This window comes from Pteropus alecto, unplaced genomic scaffold (genome assembly GCF_000325575.1).
Source record: "Pteropus alecto unplaced genomic scaffold, ASM32557v1 scaffold131, whole genome shotgun sequence".
NCBI classification, from domain to species: domain Eukaryota; kingdom Metazoa; phylum Chordata; class Mammalia; order Chiroptera; family Pteropodidae; genus Pteropus; species Pteropus alecto.
Window position 1 is genome coordinate 24061900 of NW_006434709.1, and position 8587 is coordinate 24070486.

Below are 8587 nucleotides of genomic sequence, written 5' to 3' on the forward strand. Positions count from 1 at the left end.
GAACTTGGCTCCATTTATTTTTCCCACACAGTGGATTTAAATATCTGGAGATTTGCTAGTGGAGTAGTAGGGTGGGTATAGGGGGAAGAATCTTTTCACTTACTCCTTGGATACAAGTCAGTTCTATGTCACAGAATGAAAATCAGATATTCTCAATTTCCTATCACCTATTTAAAAGGCAGCCAGAGTAGTAAATCTAAGGTGCAAAGAGTAAGGGGGTGCACCGTCTGTAGAGAATTTAAACACAATAATAAAACCAGCCAAGGGTCATCTACTCTTTATTATCACCATGTGCCATCTCACTGGTGAAATATTCTCCCTGCCTGCTGGAGCGGATACCACCCGCCTCACTTTAGTATGCCACTCATAAACGAAATCTTTTCCCCTTAGAACGCTCACAGCCTTATAGAAAGCATATGTGTTCCAATCGAAACCATCCAGAATGATTCTCCAGAAAATGAAAACTCAGTATGTTCTAAAAATACTTGGCTGGTGGGTAATGGCACTCTGCCAAGAATTGAGCCAACTGGAAAAATAACTACATTCTTCCCTTTCTTCTCCAGCCATTGTTTAGAGTCTTCTTACTTGGGCCTTCTGTGAGATGTTTGTAATCATTTCCTCACTGGTTTCTTCTTCATCCCTGACCTTGCCCACTTTAATACATCTCACAAACTAGACATGTTTTCACAAAGCACATATCCCAACTGTAGCGCTCACATGCTCCCAAATCTTCATGGTCTAATTCCAGCTATGAGACCTAATTCCTAGAGGCCACGGACAGTGTCTAATTCATTTTGTAATCACCGCACAACTTAGTTCATGGCTCCGAATGGAGTAGTCACTTGCTGCTCATTCATGGCTCCGAATGGAGTAGTCACTTGCTGCCCAAAGGATTTAAAAATTCAGCCAGTAAATAGGCAAAATTTCCATTAAGTGATTTCCCTATAATAAAGCATGTTCCATTAAGTTGCAATATTTATTGAACACATATTTATTGATCATCTATTATGAGTTAGGTAGACACTTTAGTGTATTGGATAATTTTCCATCCATATCTACCTTTCCTTGAGCAGTTTCTCAAGGAAAAACATTCAGAGGGTTTTTTTTTTGTTTTTTGGCAAAAGAAACAGGAAGAGCAAAAAATTTTCTTATGATCCATAAGGTACATAATTCAGGGATTTCTTTTTAGCCTTCAATTTGATCATTGTTCATTTCAAAAAAAAACAAAAAACAAAAAAACCCAGTGCATGGATCGTAGTCCGCTTTAGTTTCTGAGCCTCTAAGTTAATTTGAAATCAAATATATGAAATCTGGCAAATGAAGTTAGAAAATAAATAAGGGGTTGGCTCTTATTTCCATGCATTATTTACAATTTCAAAAATGGTGATTTTCCCATAACTTGATATTTAGCAATAGTCAAGAATCACGTATGTGAGTTTGCGTAAGAGTGTGTGTGTATGAGTGTCGTGTGTGTGTGTGTGTGTGTGTGTGCATACTATGTATATTGCGTGATTTCAGGTAAGAATGTAAGAAGGAGAAAGGAGGTGTGGCAAACACATGGAAAGAAGCACTGGAACCATCATGAAGTTACATGTATGTGATTCCCCTCTCTTGTCACCAGTGCCGTTGACTTTGTGGCAAGAAGTTCACCCATGAAAGCTCACTGCTGTAGTTTCCCAAATTGTTTCTTTAATAAGATGCTGTTCTTTAAGTAAAACCAAAAGGGGCACTCAGAATTCTTACAGCAACTCTGCCTTAGAAGGAATACAACCCTTTTATTAGTAACCTCTAGGAGCAGTCTGTCATTTGGGCACAACTCTGGTACTTAACGTCATATGAATATACTCCTAAATGCAGAAGTGCAAGCTGTGTGGCCATGCTTCTGCAACTATCCTTGATGAAGGCTGGTGGCTTCGAGGTGAGAATTCCTAAAGGAACCTCAACTTGGGCAGAAACAAATTATCAAACAAACAAAACACTGAGCTCTATCATTTCGTCTGTTTGAGACTCTCAAGAAAGGGATGGCATCATCACTGAGACACCCTAACTTCATTCAGGTCTCTGAAAATTCACCACCTAAACTAGTCCTTGCTCCCCCATATCTCTATCTTGTTTTCCTCCCTTCATTTCTCTCATAGCAGAATCTCCGTCTGACACTCTAAGGTGTTAATTTATTTTGCTTACTGCCCCTTGTTTTTCTAATAGAATGTTAGTTCCAGGAGGGTGGCAAATTTTACTCAGGTTTTTGCACTTATATCTCCAGACTCTAATACAGTGCCTGGCCCAGAGTCGTTCCTCATAAATATTTGCTGAATGAATACGTGAAAGAATGAATGAACAAATAAATAGTATGGCTATTCTCAATTGTGTTTTATTTGTCTCTGCCCTTCCCACCTCCTTGCCTTTAATAAGAATTGCTTGATGACTGATTTTGAGCAGACCAGGAAGTTCAGTTTCCTTAATTCTTAAAAAATAATAAATGAAATACAAGCATAATACCCATAAAAATAGATGTCTAAAGAACCCTCTTGGCAGGAAATAAGAGATTCTCTGACATGCTTACAAACTGGGCCAAACAGGAGCTTATAAGTAATTCCTGAGATAACTGACAAAGGGTCAGCTTACAGGCACAAGCCCGAGGCTCAGTCAGATTGCCATCTCTGTGTGGTCTGGCCTCCTGCAATGTCACAGACAATCTGTCAGTCATCGCAGAGCAGGTGGCCAGGCAGGACTGTGGATGTGGATATGGTGACAAATGTCAGTTGCTAACCAGGGCCTTCATTGTGCTGTGAAGAGATGATTGCTATTAAGTTGCAATTTGCATCGGACAGGGGCCAAAGAGTTTACCCTATAACCAAAATCTATCTTCTGTTCCATATGGGCCAGTCCCCCTACAAAGGACATTATGTGTTTTAGTAATTCATTTACCACACCCCAAAACTGCTCTAGATGCTGAGGATTGTGTGTTCTACAAGACAGACTGAGGCCCTGCAGTCGTGAACTTCACTTTCTGGATCATATCTTCTAATCTGTTTATGTATCTTTGTCAGGTCAATTACTATATCTACTTGTGCCTCATGAAGACTCAAAACGATCCTTAAATCTTCATAATTCTCTTAAATTTCCCAGAAAAGTCCCCGTTTTTATATTTTGTTAAATATTAGTTCAAAGGAGCAGCAGAATAGAAACTGCATTGTGGCAGATATAAGGAGATTTTTTTTTCACTTGTCTTTATTACTAATTAGCTATTTGATCTTAGGCCAGTGTTCTCAGCTCTGGCTGAACCTTAGTACCACGCAGGGAACTTAAAAAAATACCAGTGTCCATACCCTACTTAGGATCAATGGGAACAGAATCTCTAAGGGTGGGCTTGGGGTTCAATATTATTTTAAAACAACACAACTGATACTTCTGTCTGATCAGGATTGGGCAAGTCTCTGTACTTCTCGGCCTTTAAAATCATATCTCATCCAACTAGTTCATAAGGATTTCTTACATAAAAATTAGGTTGTAATGGCAAATAATTTTAATATCTACATAAATAGCTTATTTATTCTTGTCTACATTCTCAAAAATCCTGAAATATATCTGAAGATGCCTAATATGTGACAGGATAATATGTTAAAAGAAAAAGAAAAATGAGTAGTTTCTGACCTTCTCTTCCTTATGATTGCTAAGCACACTATATAAGATTCTGAATTTTTAGAGACAAGAGCATATAGTTTATTTCCAGACACTCCTAGTGTAACAGAATCAGCATCATTAAAATCATAAATTAAGACACCCATAAGTTCTGTCTATTTCTCCCTTAAGTATTTTTGTTATGACTATTTTCAAGGGCTATTGTCTGGGCACTGCGTTAACTACTAAAACATTGGCAGTTCTCAGAAGATTTTAATCAGTGCCCAGCAATTGAAGATGCAAAGGAAACTATACATCATAGACAATGCCTTAGAAAAGAGATTTATTGAAAAAGCTGAAGTGCAATCTCTCAGGGACATTGCTTCAGAACTGGATTACAAGAAACAGCTGCCTGGTACAGAGCACCCCAGGGGCTTCATCTTGAATCCTTGCTGATGGAAAGTCTGTGAATCAACACTGAGGAAAGTTTGTGCAAACTTAGTGAAGAAGTTTATGTTCTAATAAGATCCCCTATTAATAAAATTAATGTGACAACCAAAATCTTCATTGTAGTAGAATTTGTTTAAAATGACTCTATTGGAAATTATAACTCAGATTATAATAGAGATGGGACCAAGTTGATATCCAGGCATAAAGGAAAATAAATATTGTGATGCAGCAAGAATGCGGTGCCCCCTTTAGCAATCACATAACCACACTCTGTACTTATAAAATCAGAAAGTATACAAACAGTTCCTTTCATTGCAGAGAGAAAAAATACTTTTTATTAGAGGCATCATTTTCCTGGATTATTCGTTGTATAGAATTCTGTATAACAAAAATGATAGCATTATTATTGTCAACAATGAGATGGTTTGAATATGTAGAACCTAATTCCATAGAACTTTTTTTTTTTACTTTAAGTATGTCATTTTTATGGAAATTTACCAATAATAATAAAAACGACATCATTTATTGAATAATTACTATGATCGAGAACTATGTCAAACATATTATATGCATTTTATCCTCCTATAGTTCCTTGAAGAAGATTTTACCATCTAAATTTTCCAGACAATGATTCTGTGACTCAAAGAGGTTAAGAAACTTTCTCAAGGTCACAGCTCCAGAGGTGATATTCTGACTCCAGCTATTCTGACTCCAAAGCCTTAACTCTTAATCAGTCTCTGTTCTTTTCTCATGCATTAGTTGCTCTAGATAATGATTCTGCCACTGAGTTACTCCTGGGTAACCTTAACATTGGTAAAGTTGTGGAAAACAGACTAGATGTGACCTTAATGCAATAAAGGGCAGAAGTGAAAAACAAAAGTGTTAAGATTTTGTACAAGCCCAACCCTTGACTATAAGTTGCTCAAATGCAGAAGTGCAGACACTTGATATCCAAAGACTGTGACAAATTTATAGAAAGTGGGTGACCTCACAGAGATAGAGCACAGGGAAGAATGGGTTATAATGGCGAATCTACTAGGAAGGCTCCCACCCATTAGCAGAGCCCACTTCCTGGATAGGGTTCCAATTTGGTGCTCAACTGATCAAAACGAAACAGAGAAGTAGAAGTTTAATCGTAGGAATAAGACCCCAGAGTAGGAACAATAGTACTTAGAAGTCAACGAAGAACCCCCAGTCACCCCTGAAGCAAAACTCCCTGGATCTAATCAGCAGTAAAGAAAAACCAAAGGACAAATAGGGCCAGAGACCCACCTGACACCCCTTGGTGTGGGAAAATGGCTAATGCTAATATCTACTGGCTGGGCTGAAGGTGCTATAAAACTTTTTTCTAGGTAGAAATCAGCATCACGCTGAGCCCATGGATAAGCAGAGGGTTAAATGGTGAAGACTGGCAGGATATTAAATGAGGTGGGAAAGGACTGGTTCTATATTTAACACACTTAAGAAACCCCAAGCTCTGACCAAAAGGATGATGATATCTCTGACCTAAGGAATTCAAACTAAAAATGAAAGGAATTACATTACAACAAAGTAATTTTTTTCTCTATGATGAAAAAGTAATGAGTGTTTTAGGAAAATATTAAATATATGTTTTTAAATGTTGGCAACCCTGATCATATGTCTAATTTTTCCATAGGCTACATTAAAAAGTTGGACCTAATTCACGACTTTTCTACCTGGTCCAAAAATGAGATGGCTAAAATCTCTCGAAGATTTGCAGGAAAATAGTTCATGAAAATCTGGACCACTACTAGAATATATCAATTCTTAGTGATATCCCCGCGGATTCCTCAAAATGGTCATGCCGCACTGCTTGGATACATAATGATGGAAACCCATAACTCTGAATCTCAAGTCTGAAGGAAAGAAAGGCAATCAATATTCAAGAACACAGTTAAGAAATAATATTGGTAGTGGAATGTAAATCACCACCTTCCTACATAAAGCATTTCTTCTTTCCAAAGCCGCAGGCTGCCGCAGTCTCACAATTTCCTTACCTAGAGCTTCGTGCCAGTGGTGTAGCCTTTGATAATTTTTGCAATAAAAATCCAGTCATGCTTGACATTTAGGAGGGAGCAAAAGGTTTGATTTGCCTCAGGGCCCTGGATACTTTTAATGAGAAATGAAAGGCAAAATAAAAATTAGGGGTTCAGAAATTGAGCCAAATCAAAAAGAGCCAAATTACTGGACACTAGGCTGCTTTAAAGGTTCTAGGTAAAGAGAGGACCATTTAATGGAAGTTTATTTCTCAATTATCCAACATAACCTATTATCAGTCTAGGTTGAAAAAGAGAAGGAATAAAGAGACCCAAGATGTCTTCATGCCTTCTCGTCTGCTGACAAGATGGACTTTGGGCACAAGCATGTCACAAGCATGCTTATAGTTTCAAGAAAATCTGAGCTTTCACTAAGTGGTCCATAATAATAATAGACCACACCCTTTCTACAGAATCTATTCTAATGGGATATACTCCACACATATTTTTATTTAGCTTTTTCACTCAGTTCCTTTAGTCAGCTTTGTCCCATTTCTTATGTGTGGAGTCTTTAGTTATATGCTTCTCTCTGTGTCATTTAGAAAGCAGCCACTTTGTTCTCCAAGCCCCTTTCCTTGAGTGTGAGCCAAGTGTCTGCCTCTCACACTCCTTTAAAGTCAAGACCCTAAGTGATTTTTGGCTGAGGACACACTCCCAACAGAAAGATGGTGACTTGTGTCTCACATGCGATTCTGTTCATACCCACTAGTCAGTGCAGTCTAACAAAAAGTTTGTGTACATAGTGGCTTCCAAGAAAATTTAACTCTTAGGATGAGAAAAAGAAAATGTTCTTAGAGAGGAATGATTTGGGGATATACAAGACAAGAAGCTTGGACTTTCCTCCCCCAAGCCTAGCTCCACAAGCACTGCATGCAACAGACCCTTGCTAATTAAGGTGTGGGCTTCATTCAGGGAGCATGGACAGCTTGTAAGTGATGCAGAGATGCAGATCCAGGCCTGCTCCAGCTCTGCTGCATAAGAAAGGGCACTCCCCAGGTTATTCATATGCACATTCTTGTTTGAAGAGTATTGGCCTAGAACAGTGGTTCTCAACCTTGGTTACAGAGGAATCAAGCAGGGAACACACAAAATTGCTGATGCCTGGGTCCCACCCCAAGAGATTCCAAGTTAATGGGCCTGGGGTGTGGCCTAAGCACTGGGATTTTTAAACCTCCCCAGGCGATTCTGAGATGCAATCAGGGTTGAGAGGCATAGAAGCTGAGGAGAGCTGCTACTTCCATTTTCCCTTCTTTGCTTCATAGTCAAACGGTGAGATTTCTGGTCAGAATCTCTCTTTTCGAACAGGCTGGCTGCCCCAGAGCTGCACTGTAAGTACTGGGGAGAAAGCTCTGCTAAGGAACTTAACTTTCTGCCTAGTGCTCTTCAGCAACCTCCTTTCACCTTCCCCGTAAAGCCGTCCCTGACCCCCGCACCTTGGCAAACCAGGCCAATGGTTTAAAATACAAACTTGGAGTCGTGCTTTAAGAGCTACAGCATCAGAATCTCCGGATGGGACGCTAAAATCTGCATTTTTAACAAGCTTCCCAGGTGTCTGATGTGCAGCCAGGTTTGTGAACTCCACAGTGGGTCTAGCCTTTCATCCTGCCAAGTCATTAAGGATTTGTAAGGATGAATGAGCTGTCAAGAGAGCAAGGGCCTGGTGCAATGCCCCTTTATTAATTATGGGGAAGTGATGTATTGGCAATGATAATGCTTCTCTTGGAAAGGGCAATGAATGGTTCGTCGATTGTTGCATTAGATCTTTCCCAGCTCAACCGTAATGCTCAGCTTTTACTCCTCTCTGTAATTTAAAAGCTGCATGGCTTTCACGTTAAACAGACTCTTGGTCTTTATCCCCAGGTGAGCTGCAGTCTTTGAGGGAAATACCAACAAGGAGAATCTTTCAGATTTCTTGGCTGGGGAATACCTCTCTCCCCACCCCCATATCCTTATCTGCTTGTGTCAGCAGCTACTAGCCAGCGTGTCGCTGTGCATGTCTGATATGTAGGAAAAACACGGCGTGAAGATTTAAGAGAAAAACCATTGATAGATTCCCCGATCCCTTTGCTAAAAGAAAGCTTCCTTTAGCAGAGGGATAGAAAGTGGAGGAAGAAAGATATTATCTGATTAACAATATCAGAGGTGAGAAACGAGTAGGCGACTTGGGGTTGAGGTTCTGTCCGTGGACGAGGCGAGGAAGGCTGATAAGAAAAGTTGCAGCGCCTGCCTGAGCGTGTAACGGATGGGCTGGGTGCCGGAGAGAGCGCTAGCGCGCGGCCAGAACGCACTGCGGGCCGAGAGCCGGGAGGAAATCGAAAAACCTCAGCGGCAGAGGCTGGGAGGCTGGAAGGGCTCTCCGCCTGCTGGGTGCTCCAGAACCGCGCGGGTCCTACTTCTCAGGCCGTAGCCGAGGGCGCCGGGGGGCGCGCAGAGGGCCGGAGCGCAGGGACTCGGCGGGC

General features: G+C 40.4%; 1 protein-coding gene across 6 annotated transcripts in view; it reads left to right on the forward strand.

Annotated features, from left to right (window-relative positions):
• Window positions 1–7303: 7303 nt before the first annotated feature.
• The window catches only part of SLC8A1 (solute carrier family 8 member A1), a 310488-nt gene continuing 309204 nt past the window's right edge, over window positions 7304–8587 (forward strand). For 2 of the 6 annotated variants that reach the window (XM_025045194.1, XM_025045196.1), the window contains exon 1: window positions 7837–8270. The gene's annotated coding sequence lies outside the window, so the exon portion shown is untranslated. Of the gene's footprint in view, window positions 7457–7836; window positions 8271–8587 lie in introns of those variants that run through there. The other 4 variants (XM_025045193.1, XM_025045192.1, XM_025045191.1 and 1 more) reach the window with 4 other exon arrangements.